Genomic DNA, 18,433 nt, shown 5'->3' on the forward strand with positions numbered 1-18,433 from the left:
ATACTTGGTATGCCTTCCTAGTGGATTTAGTGAGGGTCGTGGCAGATCCTGCCCACGACCTCCGGTCTCTGGCTGAGGATTAGTGGCCTCCACCAGCTTGGGATCCGGTACCCTGGGTGCCAACCCTTCACCCTGCTGTTTGTATTCTGGGGTCTTGGGGTTCCTTCTTCTTCTCTCTGGGTCCTTCTGACTCCTCTCTCTCTCTCTCAGACTTGGCCTTGGAGCTGGGCCCAGCCGGAACCACAACTCCCTGTCAGCCCTTCTGGCTGAGCTTCTCTGCTCTGCTCCTCAGGCTAAACTCTGACAGACTGATTCACTCTACAATAGACCCTGTCCTAAGATGGTGCCCACCTTATATACTCCCTCTATGTGTGAGCTCAGGTGACCAGCACCCAATGAGCTCCTAGCATTACCCAGACTGCTCCCCCTATCTGCCCCTACACTACTAGGATGTTCCACCCCCCTCCCACTCCAGCCAGGGACAGACACTATCGTACCTGCACATATATTGGTGGGAGTAGCGTCGATCTGTCCCCCGGAAATGGGATGTATGTAGTGTATGCAGCTATCTGAGCTCAGTTCCACACTCCATCCTTACCCGGGAGTGGAATACCACACCTCTGGCTTGAGGTGTAATACCCCTGTAGCTGCCGAGTCCTCAGGGTGCTACATTCCCCCCTGGTAAATCACAGCACGTCCTCGGGCTGTAAAAGAGCAAAATATCCAAAAACATACAAAATTTTGGCAAAAACATCATAAACATATAAAACATTATAAACATTATCAGCATAAAACTTTTTCATATAAACATTCTTGTTCCTCCGGCCACGGTGCAACTTGTGACCGGGTAAAGTGCAACAGTCTCTTGTAGTAAAAAAACAACAGTTTCCTATAAAACCGGTAGGGGGCACCTTAGAAAGCGCAACTATATACAAGGGGAGGTATGGCCGCTCTCAATCCTCGGCCAGGTATCAGGAAAGGAATGACCGCTCTCAGTCCTCGGTCAGTGGGAATAGGGACAGAATGACCGCTCTCAGTCCTCGGTCAGTGGGAAGAAGGGACACACTGGAACAGTTCACTGGTCCCAATGGGGACTATATTTTAACTAGCAGCAGTAACAGTTCTTATACCCTGACGGGTAACTATGTACAGTCTCTTTACCGTACTTTAATGACGGCGTACTCCTGCTCCTCCTTCAGACCCGTCCGGATCCTCTTGCTCCTCTTCACACCGTAGCTCCTCCTCCGTCAGCTGGTGTACATGGAGGGCGTAGGGTCCTTTGGCACACTTGTGCCGGGTGAATGTGACCTCGTCCCCTACATATAGGTCACGACCTCTGTGTCCCTCCGGCAGATGGGACTCCACGTCTCTTCTGGTCACGAAGACGTCGCCGGGGGTGTGGTGATCTCTGATGAAGCCCCACCCGTGCTGCAATTGAAACTTAATCACAGTCCCGGTGGTACGGGGACCATGAGCTGCACGGGGGTCTCTCCTGGTCCTGCTCTTCTGCCCTGCGCTCTGTTCCTGCAGCCGCTGCTCACGGACCCGCCTCTCTCTCCGTTCTTGCTCGAAGACTGCCAACTGCTGGCGGCAGCACTCCGCACGCTCCGCTGCGGCTGCCCGAGTTTCCTGAGTGAACCCCATGAGGTTTCCTCCGGTGGGGTCCCACTCGAACTGCGCTTCTTCCAGCGGGAGCGGGGTCCTCTTAACGGGCTTCGGAGCCGGAATCAGGGGCTCGCACAGGGGCCTTGCTTTTTGGAGTTCCAGTTGGTAGTACTCCGGTGGCCATATAAAGGGCTGCCCATCCGGGCACGTATGCTGGGCAAATAGGTTTTCACCCAGGTGTGGCGCTGTGGATGCTGAGGGCGCGGTGGTGGTGGAGGCGCCCGGGTTCGCCAGGCCTTGCGACCAGGCCTGGGGTACCCTGAACGTAAAGGGCACCGTGAAGACGGCGGCGCCCGGGGTTACTTGGCCCAGTGACCAGGCCGGTGGCTCAGTGAAGGTAGAGGGCGCTGTTGGTACTGCGGCGCCCGGGGGTACTAGACCTTGCGACCAGGCCGGTGGTGTTTCCTGCTTTGCCGCGCTCAGGGTTGAGGCGCGTGACGTCACAGGGGTCGCGGCCGCGGCTTCTGCTTGAGGCCTTGTCTGGAGCGGTGACGATGCAGCGACGGGCACGGCAGGGGGAATTTCGGGCTCTGCGACGGGGAGCTGGGGCAGGCACGCGGTTTCTCGGCTCGGGGTAGTGACGTCCCCTTTACCTGCCTCCATCTGTTCAGCTCCCTCCTCGGCGCCGTCTCCGGCCTTCACTCCTCCTGCACCATCCTCAGAGGCGGTCTGTCTCCTCGTCTCGGGTGGCGTGCTTCACTGGCGGGTTCCAGCCTGCTGGGCCATCTCTCTGCTCCATGCGGCCAGTACGTCCCGCTGCACTCGGGCCATCCTCTGAGCCAAGCCCTCCAGTGCGGTCTGTGCACGCTCCCGGTCTCGGGGGAGCTGTGCCAGGATCTCCACCAGGCCTTCTGGGGTTGTCGCTTGCAACAGGCTCCTGACCACTGGGTCGGTGCTGCCTGCCTCTCCCTCCATCTCCGGGTACGGCTTCTCCGGAGTCCTCTCCAGACTTCTTGTCTCCGGGTGCGCTCTCTCCAGACTCCTCCAGGCTGCTCCCATCTTTGCTCTTTTGTTCCGTCTCCGCCCACATTGGGGGTGGTCCTGGGGCAACTTTGTGATTGCCAGTTCCAGGGGCAGTTCCTTCACGCTGATGGACATATCAATCATCACAGTCTCTGCTGGTGGGGGCGGTTTCCACTTTTGGCGCCATTTCCGATCCTGGCCCACGATGGGAGGTGGCCTCTTGCCATCCTCTGGCACGCCCATAATGGCGTCCGCTCTTCCAAGGCGGGAAATCTTCTGGAAATGGCGGGAATCGTCTCCCAGTGGCGGGAAACTCCGTGGATGGCGGGAAAAAGCTGCAGATGGCGGGCAACCGGCGGGAAACGATCCGTGATGGCGTCCCATGGCGGGGACCCTCTGGAACCGGCGGGAGACTTCTTCTTGAGGTAAATTTGAACTTTTCTTCAGGCACGCAGTACCCGGTGGTTGCGGGCACGAAATCCTGCCGACTACGCCAAAGTTGACGTGCCCCTTGGGCCAGTGCTGTTTGGGGATTACCCGGAGCCGGATCAGATGGGGGTTGTAGTCTCCGAGTGGCGGCGACCCGGTCCGTGCCCAGGGTGTCAAACTCAGTGTATGGCAGTCTTTACAGATGTTGTTAAATGTTCTTAGTGTCGACTACGCCACCCGTTGATTTGCGGTCAAAAGGCCGCCGCTGCAGAAGGGTCCGCTGAGGCTGGTGGTATGTGTGCAGCTGTGGTAGTATAACCCCCAACGGGAGGGGTATAGCCTCAGGGGGTCAGATGTAGAGGATGGTGGTTGTGAAGGTGCAGGATGATCAAGCAAGAAGACTCAGAGTCGGGCTGTGCAGTTCAGGGGTTTTTACTTACGGGTGTTCTTATGGTCACTCTGGCCTGAAGCGACCACCCGAGCCGTGCTGCGTCCACCAGGTCCTGGACTCGGCCAACCCCCAAGCAATTCTGGAGCGTGGTCCTGAGCTCCTGTCTGACTTTCCCTCTCTTCTGGCCGTTCTCACCAGGGATCCACTTATGTCCGGCTCCCTCGGGTCTCTTGGTGGGTACACCTCTTCTGGGTTCCCTGACCCTATACTTGGTATGCCTTCCTAGTGGATTTAGTGAGGGTCGTGGCAGATCCTGCCCACGACCTCCGGTCTCTGGCTGAGGATTAGTGGCCTCCACCAGCTTGGGATCCGGTACCCTGGGTGCCAACCCTTCACCCTGCTGTTTGTATTCTGGGGTCTTGGGGTTCCTTCTTCTTTTCTCTGGGTCCTTCTGACTCCTCTCTCTCTCTCTCAGACTTGGCCTTGGAGCTGGGCCCAGCCGGAACCACAACTCCCTGTCAGCCCTTCTGGCTGAGCTTCTCTGCTCTGCTCCTCAGGCTAAACTCTGACAGACTGATTCACTCTACAAAAGACCCTGTCCTAAGATGGTGCCCACCTTATATACTCCCTCTATGTGTGAGCTCAGGTGACCAGCACCCAATGAGCTCCTAGCATTACCCATACTGCTCCCCCTATCTGCCCCTACACTACTGGGATGTTCCACCCCCCTCCCACTCCAGCCAGGGACAGACACTATCGTACCTGCACATATATTGGTGGGAGTACCGTCGATCTGTCCCCCGGAAATGGGATGTATGTAGTGTATGCAGCTATCTGAGCTCAGTTCCACACTCCATCCTTACCCGGGAGTGGAATACCACACCTCTGGCTTGAGGTGTAATACCCCTGTAGCAGCCGAGTCCTCAGGGTGCTACATAAGGACATTACATCAAAGTTGGATCAGCCTGTAGTGTATTTTTCCACTTTAATTTTGGGGGTGACTCCAAATCCAGGCCTCCATTGGTTAATAAATTTGATTTCCATTGATGATTTTTGTGTGACTTTGTTGTCAGCTCATTCAACTTTGTACAGAACAAAGTATCCAATGAGAATATTTCATTCATTCAGATCTAGGATGTGTTATTTGAGTGCTCCCTTTATATTTTTGAGCAGTGTATTTTACATGCATGTTACTGCTATGTATTTAATGGTTATTTCCCTGTGGGCTGCAGTGTTGACTGGAGGTCACAAGATGTCACTGTCTTTCTTTTCACTCTGGAACAGAATGTAGGTGAAATCTGCCCAGATACAAGACAAGATACAGATATCAGGCACAAAGACAGTGTGAGGGTTAACAAGGTACTGCCCATAGTGGGAGGGAGTTCTATGGATTTCTGGGAGAAGGGATCCATTTTAGTCAGTCTAGAAGAGTAAGAGAAAGGGGGAAGACAAATTGCTCCTTGTCTGGAACTACAAGGCTCATGAAGAAAAGTATCTAGTTACAGAGGCAGCAGGACGACACAGGCAAGTGGGGAACCCTGCAGGAGAAAAGCTTATAAGTCCAGGAAGTGTACAATCCAGCGAGAAAGGGGCCTTGGGACAAGGCATCGCCCTGCTGTGATTACTGAAACAGGGAGCACATCTCTATGAGCGACCCCTGGGACTGATGTAACCAAGGACACAGGGGATCAGGGCATAGCGACGCACGTTGACCCGTAAGACTCTACCCCTAAGGAAAATGCAGGCATTTAAGATCTCTCTTCACTACTATGCCGTTCTGTTGCCAGAAACAAAGTGCCGACTGTAACTCTGAGAATGGAGCCTGTGTACTGTGTGGCAAGTGATGAAATATGCATAAACTGTTACTCTATGTTCACCTGTTTGACTGTGCATAAAAATAACACTGTTATAACAGCTGGTTTGGCTTCTTGACTGAGAGGGTTAAACGTGACAGTTCTGCACCCAGCGCATTAACAGGGACTGTGGAGATCTCAGATCTCAAAGCATCGTCGCATATGCAACCCCACAGTACACTATTTCCTGAAGCAGTCCGAGGTGCCAAAGAAGCGACACTCGCCCATGACTACCACCTTGAGCCCCGTTACAATGCCATTTTTATTTCCAAGTGATCTCTAGTTAGCAGGCTATGAGGAAATGGTTTGTAAGCAGTGGTAACCAGGAGCCCACTTAACCTCACATTGGAGTTTCGGACTTTGTAGGCTACTTATAGAGTATAAATGTTTTTTATATACATATGGTTCAAAAATTGCTGCTTTGTGGCCTTAAATATTGGAGCAGTTCATAGATAAGGAGTGTGAAAGTTTTATTTCTTGTGATTGAGGTCTGCTCCATGGTTGTGATGCCCCCACAGGTCTGAAGAGCACATTAGTTAGTTGATGTAGACTGACAAGGATTTATGTCATTCTACATCAACTGAAGAATGTGCTCCTCAGACTTATGGGGGCATCACAACCAAGCCTAAGGGCTCGCTCACACTAGCATATAAATTGAACAAGTGCAATGCGAAAAAAAAACACACTGCACTTGCACCAATGTTACTCAATGAGGCAATTCTCATCTGCAAGTTTTTCCTCAGCTGTAATCGGGCTGAGGAAAAAAATCACAGCATGCTGCATGTGGCCACTGTGAGAAGGTAACTGGTACAATACAGGAGGGGAGATAGGTGTCATTCAGGATATATTAGCATCAGTGATATGAACCTGGAAAAATGCTTCTGCATACTAAGTTTTGAAAGGGGTTAATCGGCCATATTAAGAGTTGGGCTTTTGTAGATAGCTGAAGAGTGGGTGGGAGGCTGTTCACCATATCTCCACCCCAGGGTGTGGTCCAGAATCTAAAGGTGAAGGCTTTGGACTCATTCAGTGTTTGGTGTCTCTGGAGATGGGAAATCCAAAGCTGTGCTCGTGTTAAAGACAGCTGAACCTTGTGATTTTTCCCTGAGCGGGCGGATCCCCACAGACACACAGACTGTACTGTATGCTATTTGTTTTCCCGTTATGCCAGAAGGGCCATGTTTATTTATTTAATTCCTAACTGGTTTATGCAGCATGTTTTTCAATAAACCAGTGGAGGCCTTAAATGGAAAAAGTTCCTGTTTTTACCTCGGTGAGTAGCCGAGTGAACCGATCTACCACACAGCGTATATTGGAAGAGACTCATCAATGCAAGTCAACGGGTGCGAGAAAAAAATGGACGTCATACAGCCCATTCATATGCCATCCGATTTTTACACAAACATCTCAAAGGAACCAGGAAATTGTATCAGCCAAGCACAGGAAGTTCACAGCCAGAACCCTCAGAATAGATAGATAGATAGATTGATATCCTGCAGATATATAATTTCACAACCCATCTGCGTATTATAAACTTGCACCCTTTAGTGCCTTTCATGTGAACTTCATTGTACAGCTTACAGCTATTTTGGCTTCACTAACCTAATAAATAAATAAATGAAAAAAAAGATGTGGGGTCCCCCCTATTTAATGAAACCAGCAAAGGTAAAGCAGACAGGTCAGAGCTGATATTGTCAGGCTGGGAGGTCTCTGGTTTTTGGGCTTAGGGTTGATGTTAGCTGTGAATTCTGCAAAAACACAACTGACATCAAGCCCTGGTGTTAGTAATGGAGCGGTGTCTATCAGACACCCGCATTACTAATCCAGTAATAAAAAGTAAAAAACACACACACAAAAATATTTTATTTAAAAGAACACTCCGTGACACTTTCCCTGGTTCATAAATTAATTTAAAAAAAATGCAGGGCCAACGTAGTGCAGGGAATCTGACATAGGCTGTGTGCCCATGATGCGCTTTTAATGCATTTCTGCAGCGTTTTTGCAGCTGCGAAAACGCTGCAGAAACGCATTAAAAACGCAAGGTAGAAGGGCAGCAATGTTCCCCAATGATAATCCGCATGTGCTGTGCACATGCTGCGGAAATTTCCGCTGCGGATTATGATTGCGGAAAAAAATGCAGCACTACCAATTATTTTGCGGAAGTGCTGCGTCTTCGCCGCCATTGACTTGCATTAGACCACATGGATTATGCATCACTGTATATGTAGATGCGTAATCCAAGCGTTCTAATGTGCGGATGGTACCCGGGTGTAGATGAGAGGAGAGTCTCATCCACACCCAGGTACCATTAAACAATCTGTAAAAAAAGAATAAAATAAAAAATAAATGTATTTTACCTTCTGGCGGTCCGCGCAGCGCTCCTACTTGCTTCCCGGCACTTTGCAGTGGATTGAAGGACCTGCGCTGACGTCAGAGTCATGTGACGGGTCACGCGATGCTGACGTCGGCAGGTCTTTCAATCCACTGCTGCCGGCAGCCGGGACCGAGCGAAACAAGCCAGCGGGGGCCATCGGAGGGTAAGTATATATTTATTTTTTTATTTTTAATACTCTCTCGGGTCACACTATATAAATCCATGCAGTTTCAAACAGACATGGATTACAGCGTACTAAAAACCTTCTACCCATTATTGTGGAGTGGGTCTCCCTTAGTGTGCGTCTATGCATTGAAAAGCAAAAGCTGACTAAAATTAGGAGGAAATGCAATGCCCGTTGGAAGAGTCGTGGAGGTTAGAGGTAATTAAAATCAACATTTCAATGCCCCTTGGAAGAGCTGTGGAGTTCAGAGTAGTTTAACAAGACGGTTTTAATGCCCCTTGGAAGAAACGTGGAGTTCAGAGTGGTTTAACAAGACGGTTTTAATGCCCCTTGGAAGAGACGTGGACTTCAGAGTGGTTTAACAATACGGTTTTAATGCCCCTTGGAAGAGACATGGAGTTCAGAGTTGGTTTAACAAGATGGTTTTAATGCCCCTTGGAACAGACGTGGAGGTCACAGTAGTTTAACAAGACGGTTTTAATGCCCCTTGGAAGAGACGTGGAGTTCAGAGTGGTTTAACAAGGCGGTTTTAATGCCCCTTGGAAGAGTGGTGGAGGTCCCAGTGGAATAAAAATACAATATCAATGACCCTTGGAAGAGTGGTGGAGGTCGCAGTGGAATAAATAGACAATATCAATGCCCCTTGGAAGAGTGGTGGAGGTTGCAGTGGAATAAAAAGACAATATCAGTGCCCCTTGGAAGAGATGTGGAGGTCACAGTAGTTTAACAAGACAATTTTAATGCCCCTTGGAAGAGACATGGAGGTCCCAGTGGAATAAAAAGACAATATCAATGCCCCTTGGAAGAGTGATGGAGGTTACAGTGAAATAAAAAGACAATATCAATGCCCCTTGAAAGAGTGGTTGAGGTCGCAGTGGAATAAAAAGACAATATCAATGACACTTGGAAGAGTGGTGGAGGTCCCAGTGGAATAAAAATACAATATCAATGACCCATGGAAGAGTGTTGGAGGTTGCAGTGGAATAATTAGACAATATCAATGCCCTTGGAAGAGTGGTCGAGGTTGCAGTGGAATAAAAAGACAATATCAGTGCCCCTTGGAAGAGATGCGGAGGTCACAGTAGTTTAACAAGACGATTTTAATGCCCCTTGGAAGAGACGTGGAGGTCCCAGTGGAATAAAAAGACAATATCAATGCCCTTTGGAAGAGTGGTGGAAGTTACAATGGAATAAAAAGATAATATTAATGCCCCTTGGAAGAGTGTTGGAGGTCGCAGTGGAATTAAAAGACAATATCAATGACCCTTGGAAGAGACGTGGCGGTCACAGTAGCTTAACCCTCCGTCACATACAATATTGGTTCTAAGGAGTTCACATACAATGTGACTGTCAGGCGCAGGCTAGAAAAATACCTATAATATCTAATGTTTGCAATTTCAGTGCTCTAAAAGTGATCAGTGACCTTCATAGGGATGTAATAAAAGAGACTACACATAATCAGGTGCAAAACAAACCCATTTACTTAACATAAAACTAATAACTCTGAAATACAAACATTTCAAAACTCCCGCCAAATAGTCCCCAGTTCGACTCTGTCAAAAAACTCTACAAAGAAAATTTATGGAAACAAACTTAATTTTAAGGTACCTTAAGTAGTGTTGAGCCACCCCTGTAGTGTTCGAGTTCGGTTCGGTTCGTCGAACACCCGTGTGTTCGCCGAACTGTTCGTCGAACACCTTCGAACACCGTTAAAACCAATGGCAGGCAAACAAAAACACTTAGAAACACATAGAAAACACCTTCAAAGGTGTCCAAAAGCGGACAAACTGCTCAGAAGACACAACTAACACATGGAAAAGTGACAAGTACATATAGTCATGCGAAAAGAAAAGAGGTGGAGGAGTAAAAGGAGGGGGAGACACAGATATAGGCATGTCATGCCCTTCTAAAATCCAAAAAGTGAGAAGCCGACACGGCCAGTCCGTTCCTGCCCGTGCCACCTCTGTGTCGCCGGGTTTGTGCCAGAGCCGCGGTGGACCCTGACGGCCAGCCCCCCTATCCCAATACTGGTGCCTGTCCGCCGGTGGGTCGAGGCCCCCCACGGTGGGGGGGGAGTAACATCTGCAGAAGAAAGACCATCTTCCAGCCAAACTAAGATGTCGACTTCTTTTCGTGGACAATGTGATACGATCCCATTCTTACGGACACGCCCATCGCTACAAATTCTAAATGAGGCACAAAAACAGCAGGTGCTTCAACGGATATCAAGTGCTCCTTCAAGTGGGCTCTCCATCACCTCAATTTCAACATCACAAATACTCCAGTCCTCAGAGGTGTCACCCCAATCGCACTTGCTTCCTCACAGCTCCCAAGTCTCCAGCTGCCCGTCTGAGTATGGGGTAGCACAGATGGTTGAGTCTGCACAGCTGTTTACTCATACTATTGCCTGGGAAATGGAGGTCTGCTCCAGAGCTTCTGTTAATCCAGATGAGGAAATGATCTGATCTGATGCCCAGAATCTTTATAAGTCGGATCCAGGACCAGATGAAGAAGGTTCTGAGCATAATGTAGACCCTTGTTCCCAAACTGTAACTCCTGTTGGTGGAGACAATGATGAAGACGATGATGAGACTCAAATACCTGATTGGAGCGACAACTTGACTTTTCGGTCAGGGCAGGAAGAGGTTGGCTCTGAGGACGACGGGTGTGATAACACACAGGGTGATGATGACGAGATTGGAGATCCCACTTACTGTCAACCCACAGTCAGCCAGTCGATGAGGTCAGCAGAGGAGGTGGAGGAGGATGTGACTAGCCCTGGGGATGGGGATGACTCGGTACTGGGCATTTGCCTGGCCTTGGGGATGTCGCGGTGGTCGGCTCCCGGGCCCGTACCCTGGGGTCTCTCTTTAAAAGGGTGGATAATTGTTAATTTTATAAGAGTTCATGACGCCACCTGTGGTATCTGGTGACAAGCACCAGCGCTGCAGCAGTCCACTGAGGCCGGTGATAAGGCAGCTCGATGGTATAGCTCCCCACAGGTGGACCTAGGTCTCAGGGCAGCGTATGCAGGGGGAATGCAGGACAGGCGAGACCCAGCTGGGGCAGAGCAAGAACGGGAACGGACACGGTAGTCACTTCAGTACCTTTTACTGGTGGAAATTCAGGCACATCCCGGAGCACTGTAGGGTGAAGGGTGCATATCAGGATCCTCCCCAATGAGCGGGTGTAGGGCCTCCTGTTTCTTGCTTCTGCGTAGTAAGTTTCTGACCTGCCTGGAGCTAGGCCTAACTTTGTCTCTGTCCTGCGCTGGCTGACCTTGTGGTAGGGCCTTCTCTTGGAGTTCACGCTCCCAGTATGCGGGGCCTAAGCGTCTCCTGGCTCTGTTACATATCAGCACCTTAGCGATCCTGGGACTTGTAGTTCTCCAGGGATTCCGGTTATGCCTTACTGGGTCATAGAGATACAGGTAAGCTCGGATCCTGTGTCCGGTAAATGCTTCGGGGTGAGCTGGTTAAGCTCCTCTGCCCCTTATGTACTAACTCGCCACTCACCTTCAGCCTACTCGGGCCCTCACTAGGCTATACACACTAACGGCAGCTTGCCGCGCTTCACTGATCTTACGGCACTGGCACACCTTAAGCTCTTTCTGGGCTCCCTGAATCTAGCAAGCAGGAGCCTCGTGCTCCACTGCTGAACTATTAACTGCGTTCTCTAGACTAGACTGAGCTCCACTGCAGACTGACCTCTCTTAGGCTTCTCTACTGCAGGAACTCTTCAGAGGAACTGAACTGCCTAGCTCCACCTTCCCTATTTATATCCCTAACGGGCTCCCTCTGCTGGTCTGAGGTGGAAGGTGGAGATGTGTGAATGTTTATGGGGGCCTCTTGTGAAGGATTCCATCAATGCACTCTTCTAGGATCTGTGATACCAAGCTCAGCGGGGCATCACAGATGCTATTAACGACGAGGTTAGGTTGCGCCTTCCTGAACAGAGACGGAGTACTCGAAGCACGTCAACAACTGCATCCTCAACCACAACTCTGCCTTTGACCACAAGTCGTAGTGGCTCTTCAGGTCACATGGGCTCTAAGCCTTGCATAGCCTGGGCATTTATTCAGATCGATAAGGATGACCCAACTCGTGTTATCTGTAATATTTGTCAGCAAAAGCTAAGTAGAGGCCAAAAAATCCATAGTTTGAGTACTTCATGCATGTACCGTCACATGGATATGAAGCATAAGTTGCAGTGGGAAGCTCACTGTGCTACAATGCGGCCTAGCCGGCTGGGCCAACCACCGTCTGCCCCATCTTGTGCATCCGCAGCCTCTTCATCCTCTGTGACTGGGGGGACAGCAGTCACACATGTTTTTGGACGCAGACCTGCCACCTCTTTACCCGCAACAGCCAGTGTGATTGGCAGGTCGTCAGTTCATTGGGAAGTGGAAACACCTGCTAGTGTTGAGCGCTCTCCGACATCGAGAGCACCACCTTTGGATCAAGGCAACCTAACATGTCCGCCTGCATCTTCCTCACAGACCGGCAGTTTGCCGGGGACACCCTACTCAACACCGTCTAAGCACAACAGCCAGCCCTCGGTCCCTCAGATGTGGAAAAGTAAAGGACCATTTCCTCCTAGCCATGAGAAAGCTAAGAGGCTGAATTTCACCAACTGCATGCTGTTGGCTACAGAAATGCTGCCTTTCCACCTGGAGGACACAGAGGATTTTCAAGACCTTATGTCCGTCAAAGTGCCCCAGTACCAGATGCCCAGTCAGCACTACTTCTCAAAGAAAGGTGTGCCTGCGCTCCACTAGCATGTCGCACACAACATCACCGCTTCTTTGAGAAACTCTGTGTGTGACAGGGTGCACTTCACCACAGACACTTGGACGAGAAGGCATGGACAGGGGCGTTACATGTCGCTGACTGGGCACTGGGTAACTATGGTGACAGCAGGACAAGGGGCTGCTGTCCAAGTCTTACCGTCCCCACCAGTTGTGCGTCAATCCTCTTTATCTCGAAGTTCCTCCACTGCTTCTGCCTCCTCAACCTCCTCTCGGTCCTCCACCTGCACCCAAAGCCTGTCTGGTAATGCCACCTGCTTTCTAACTGCGCAGAAGGAATCCTGCACACCTCCTTACTATGCTGGCAGCAGGGCTCAACGGCATCAATGTTTACTTTGAAATGTCTGGGAAATGTGAGTCACACAGCTGAGGAGTTGTGGTCAGCTCTGGAGACCCAGTTTCATGAAAGGTTGTCTCCACTGGACCTGCAACCAGGGAAGGCCATGTGCGACAATGCTGCAAACCTGGGTGCGGCACTTCGCCGGGGCAATGTCACACACGTGCCTTGTATGGCTCACGTGTTGAACCTGGTTGTCCAGCAATTTTTAGCCCACTATCCCGGACTAGATGGCCTTCTGCAGAGGGCACGGTCGCTGTGTGCTCACTTCCGCCGTTCGCATCCCGCAGTTCAACGACTTACATCTCTACAGAAGTCGTTGGGCCTGCCAGTTCACCGGCTGAAATGCGATGTGCCGACACGGTGGAATTCAACTCTGCACATGTTGCAGCGACTGTGGCAGCACCGACAAGCCCTGGTGCAATACGTTCTGACATATAGCCTGGGCCAACGAGATCCAGAGGTGGGGCAAATCACGCTGCAGGAGTGGTCTCAGATCAGGGACCTATGAAGTTGACGCGCCCCCTGGGCCATGGGGTAGCCTGAGCCGGGCCGGTAGACGCTGGGGGTTGTAGTCACTGTGGCGGTGACCCAGTCCATGACCCACCCAGGGCGGTCAATCCAAGGGTAATTTGTATATATGGATTTTATAATGTCTGGCTACGCCACCTGTGGAGTGCGGCCAAAGGGGCCGTCGCTGCGGAACAGTCCTCTGAAGCTGGTGGTTTTGCAGCAACGGTATTATTACTCACCACAGGAAGAGTGTAGCTTCAGGGCAGTGTGGGTGGATGATGGTGGTTGTAGTGCAGGGAGTCAGTAATGAACACAGAGTCCGTGTGATGCCGTCTCAAGATATTACTCACAGTTGTTGTAGTCCAGATTACAGGTACCAGAGCAATCTCCCCCGTCGTGCTGTGCATACTCAGTGAGGGGCTCAGTCCACCCCCAGATAGCTCCGGAGTACTTAGCAGGACCCCCTTCTGTGTGTCCTTTCTCTGACCTTCTCCCTGCACCTCACACCCAGTGACACTTCTACCCGGTATCCTCGGGCCTTGGCGGGTGATGTGTGTTCCGTCCCCTGGGTCCTATGTGGCTTCCTTCTTAGTGAGACTGGTGTGGACTTTGGCCTGCAGTACATGAAATGCAGCAGCCTCCGGTTTCTAGTTGAGCCTTGCTGTTTCTCCGCTAGTTGAGGGACCGGTTCCCCTTATCTGGCCTGACCCCTCTACCTCCTGGTAGCAGCGGGAGTACGGGTGGCCTTCTGCACGGCCCGTAGCCGTAGGGTCCCTTCGGTTCCTGGAGCCTTCCAGCTCCCACTCCTCTCTTCTCTCCTTCAGTCCTGGGCCTCCCAGGCTAGGCCCGCCTCCGGAGCAGAGCTCATGCCTAGCCTCTGCTCCTGTCACTTTTCCTCCTCTGTCTGACTTGCTCTTTCTAAGATGGCTTCCTATTTATACTCTCCTTGTCATGTGCTCCCCTAAGCTGCTCCCCTAAGCACCCACTACATAGGACCCTCAAACCAGCTAGGGACCTGGGACTGTGCTCTCCCTTAGGAGCAATCTCGCCCTACCCCCACTGCGGGTATGTGTTGGATGCAGGAGTCAGGGTCCCGAGCCATACGCCTTCCTTACCTGAGGGTGAGATACCACACCTCTGGGTGAGATGCAGTAACTCTGTGGCGACTGAACCCTCAGGGGCGCCACACACCCTTCTGCACAGTTTTGAAATGGCGACGAAGATGTTTAGTGCTGACGACGATGCCATTATCAGCATGACTATTCCGGTGATTTACATGCTGGAGCACACATTAAACAGAATTCAGAGTCAGGTGGTGGGACAAGAGGAGGGATAACATCTCCAAGGTCCAGACGGTTGGCAGCACCAAGGCGGCAGGCATGGGAGGGTGGGGGAGAGGGATTAACCAGGGCGCATGGTAGCAGCCAAACTGTTGAGGAAGGTGCAGGAGCCGAGGAAGAAGTGGAGGACGAACTGGCGATGGGCATGGAAGACTCATCAGATGAGGGAGACCTTGATCACATTTCTGTTGTGCGAGGTTGGAGGGAGAGGGCAGAGAAAGGAAGCATGATTCTTACCTCGCTACCAACACAACAAGGACTTGGTACTTCTGGATGCGCAAGACACATGAGTGCCTTCTTGCTGCACTACCTGCAACATGACCCCCGGATTGTCAGAATTCGAAGTAATCCCGACTACTGGGTTGCCACACTCTTAGATCCCCGGTACAAAAGTATATTTGCCAAAATAATTCCTGCCATAAAAAGGTATTGACGAATGCAGGAGTATCTGCAGACGCTGTTGCAGAATCTTACATGTGCTTTTCCACAAAACACCAGTGGTGCACGTAGTGAATTTCACAGTTCTAACTTGCCAACGGTGGGACTGTCGAGTCTTCATCACTCAAACAGTAACAGTAACACAGTATCTGCTGGTAACAGCAATTTTGTGGAATCGTTTCACCACTTTTTTAGACCATCCTTTGCAAGGCCACAGGAGACAAGAAGTCTGACACATAGTCAATGCCTAGAGAGGATGGTACAGGAGAATCTCCAAGTGAACATCGAAGCCATGACTGTGTCACTGGACCCTTGCTCATTTTGGTATTCCAATCTGGAATAATCGCCGGAGCTCGCCACTCACGCCTTGGAGATCTTGTCATGCCATGCAGCCAGCGTTCTCTCTGAACGTGTGTTCAGCGCTGCTGGTGGTGTGCTGACAGATAAGCGCACGCGGCTGTCCACTGAGAATGTAGACAGACTCACGTTCATAAAGATGAACAAATCATGGATTCGCAAGGACATTTCTACCCCTGTGTCATCCTTGGGAGACTAAAAGCTTGGGGATTTGGTAAAATCACCTCACCAACCGTTTTAAGCAACAGTGGGGCAATTGATGCCACTTAACCCTAGAACGCATGACCATAAAAATCTACACTTTCACATACCTGGGGCCCTTTAGGCCCGTGTGCAAATAACATGGAATAACTCAAACTCAAATGACAAACAACTATATACATGAAGAATACCTAGAGTTTCAAAATTCTAACTAAAGTAATCTTGCAGAAAATAGAAAACAATTAACTGGGCGGGCCTGCAAGGCCACAGGTATGCATTCTAGGGTTAAGTGGTGTCTGTGCCACAATTTTGGGAGTCCCCTTGCTGTGTCTTACGTGACGTTGGCCTAGTCATTTCCAGGTGGGTTGGGTCGCACCCCCCCCCCCTTTTAACTGTAAGAAACTACATACACTATGGCTTGGGGTAACACAGATGGTTGAGTCTGAAGAGCTGTTTACTCAGAGGTCTGCTCCAAATCTTCAGTGTCTGCTAGTCAGCGTAGAATTTTTAACTGCATCTAGCCTAGGCAATACTTTGGGCGTAGTAGCCCAGCTGCGAAGCAAGCTGCACCGCCTGTGTATCTAATAAGAATTTTTAAATGAATCTAGCCTAGGCAGACTGTGGGGACCCCCAACCAAACCCAGACGCTCAGCCCCCCTACCGCCCCCCTTTCATGGACAATACAATAATGTAACTCTTACAACTGGATGGGTGAGGATCGGTCACAGCTTTATTAACTCTTTATACTCATTCCATTAGAAAGGCATTTTATTTCTAAAATAATTCAGCTTGTTGCAGCATGCCCTGGGTCCCCACTCCGGCAAGTTGGCCAACAAGTGTAACTCTCCAACATGTCCTTTCTATTTCCAGGCCACGGAGGATCCAGCGTACTCGTATGCAGGACTCTGACCCCCACCCATCACTCTTAACGCTTGTTCCACTCCGTCCTGGAGTCCTGACAGGAATATGTCCAGTCCAATATCTATTAAGTGAACACCGTCGGGCCGTATGAGGCCTGCTTTATCTCCTTCCAGTTGTCGGTGTCGTATCACTACACCGCCTCTGTCTCTTCTAAATTTTGACATCCGAATATTTATTACCCGCCTTGTCCATTCGATGGCCGTGATGTCTCGCGCACCTTGCCATGCCGCTATCTGCACAATCTCTGACCATACTATAGCTAATTTTGTGAAAAATTCTCTGAAGCCCTCCGTGTCTAGTTTCATTATTGCCATTAGTTATGCGCTCTTGTGATGACCTAGGTTGTTTCCCCCGGCCTGTATAACTAAGATGACCGGACCTCTTGCCTCTCTCCCTACCTTGATTACCTCCATTAGTACCTGTGGCCATAGCAGGCCTCTAATACCTCTCCAGTTGAAATATGTGTTATGAAACCCTAATTTCCTCCCGCCTGGGTGGACTTTCGCCCTTTTTTGTGCCCAATATATATACGAGTGGCCTATCACTCACACTGTTGGCTTAGCGTCACCTGTAAAAGAAACAAACCACGTTAGGATAACAAGTCCGGTCTTATGTATCTCGCCAAACACGTGGATCGCCATCTCCCTATCCTCTGAACTTCCGTTTCTGACAGTCCTGCTCTTGCTGCTTCCGTGGCCGCACCTATGCAGAATGAGTGTGTCCCGTAATCTTTGGGGTGGTTCCCTGCCGATGTTATGCATTTATTAAATATAGCTTGGAACAGGTATCTTGATAATGGCGGTCCATCAATGTGTGATAGGAAGAAATTACTTTGTGATCTGATGGTTAGATATGTTTTTACTATTGTTACCCGACTCAGTGTACCGTTTGTGGGTTGTAGAAGTACCCAAGTACCCCTGCCCGCTGGAACCGTTTTCGATTGGTGTATGCGTAGATGTATTGCATTATTGGCTATGACTACGTCCTGGTGTAGTAAGCCTCCACTGGTGGTAATTTTGGATTGAGGGACTAATTCGCTTATACATAGCGCCCCGAAGAAGGCGATCACAAATGCAGTAGACATTAGTGTTGCTTCAAATTGTGAGTGTCATGTTAATGGTGTTAGGGATTAGTGTTGAGCCACCCCCGTAGTGTTCGAGTTCGGTTCGGTTCGTCGAACACCCGTGTGTTCGCCGAACTGTTCGTCGAACTGTTCGTCGAACACCTTCGAACACCGTTAAAACCAATGGCAGGCAAACAAAAACACATAGAAACACATAGAAAACACCTTCAAAGGTGTCCAAAAGCTGACAAACTGCTCAGAAGACACAACTAACACATGGAAAAGTGACAAGTACATATAGTCATGCGAAAAGAAAAGAGGTGGAGGAGTAAAAGGAGGGGGAGACACAGATATAGGCATGTCATGCCCTTCTAAAATCCAAAAAGTGAGAAGCCGAGACGGCCAGTCCGCTCCTGCCCGTGCCACCTCCGTGTCGCCGGGTTTGTGCCAGAGCCGCGGTGAACCCTGACGGCCAGCCCCCCTCTCCCAATACTGGTGCCTGTCCGCTGGTGGGTCGAGAGAGCCCCCCTGTGGTGGAGGCAGCTCTAAGCTTTTTAATTTAAATTGTCCCTCTAATTTGAATGAATACACTTTAAA

This window comes from Phyllobates terribilis, unplaced genomic scaffold, assembly GCF_046119375.1.
Source record: "Phyllobates terribilis strain yellow unplaced genomic scaffold, ASM4611937v1 Scaffold_5__5_contigs__length_657084704, whole genome shotgun sequence".
Classification (NCBI taxonomy): domain Eukaryota; kingdom Metazoa; phylum Chordata; class Amphibia; order Anura; family Dendrobatidae; genus Phyllobates; species Phyllobates terribilis.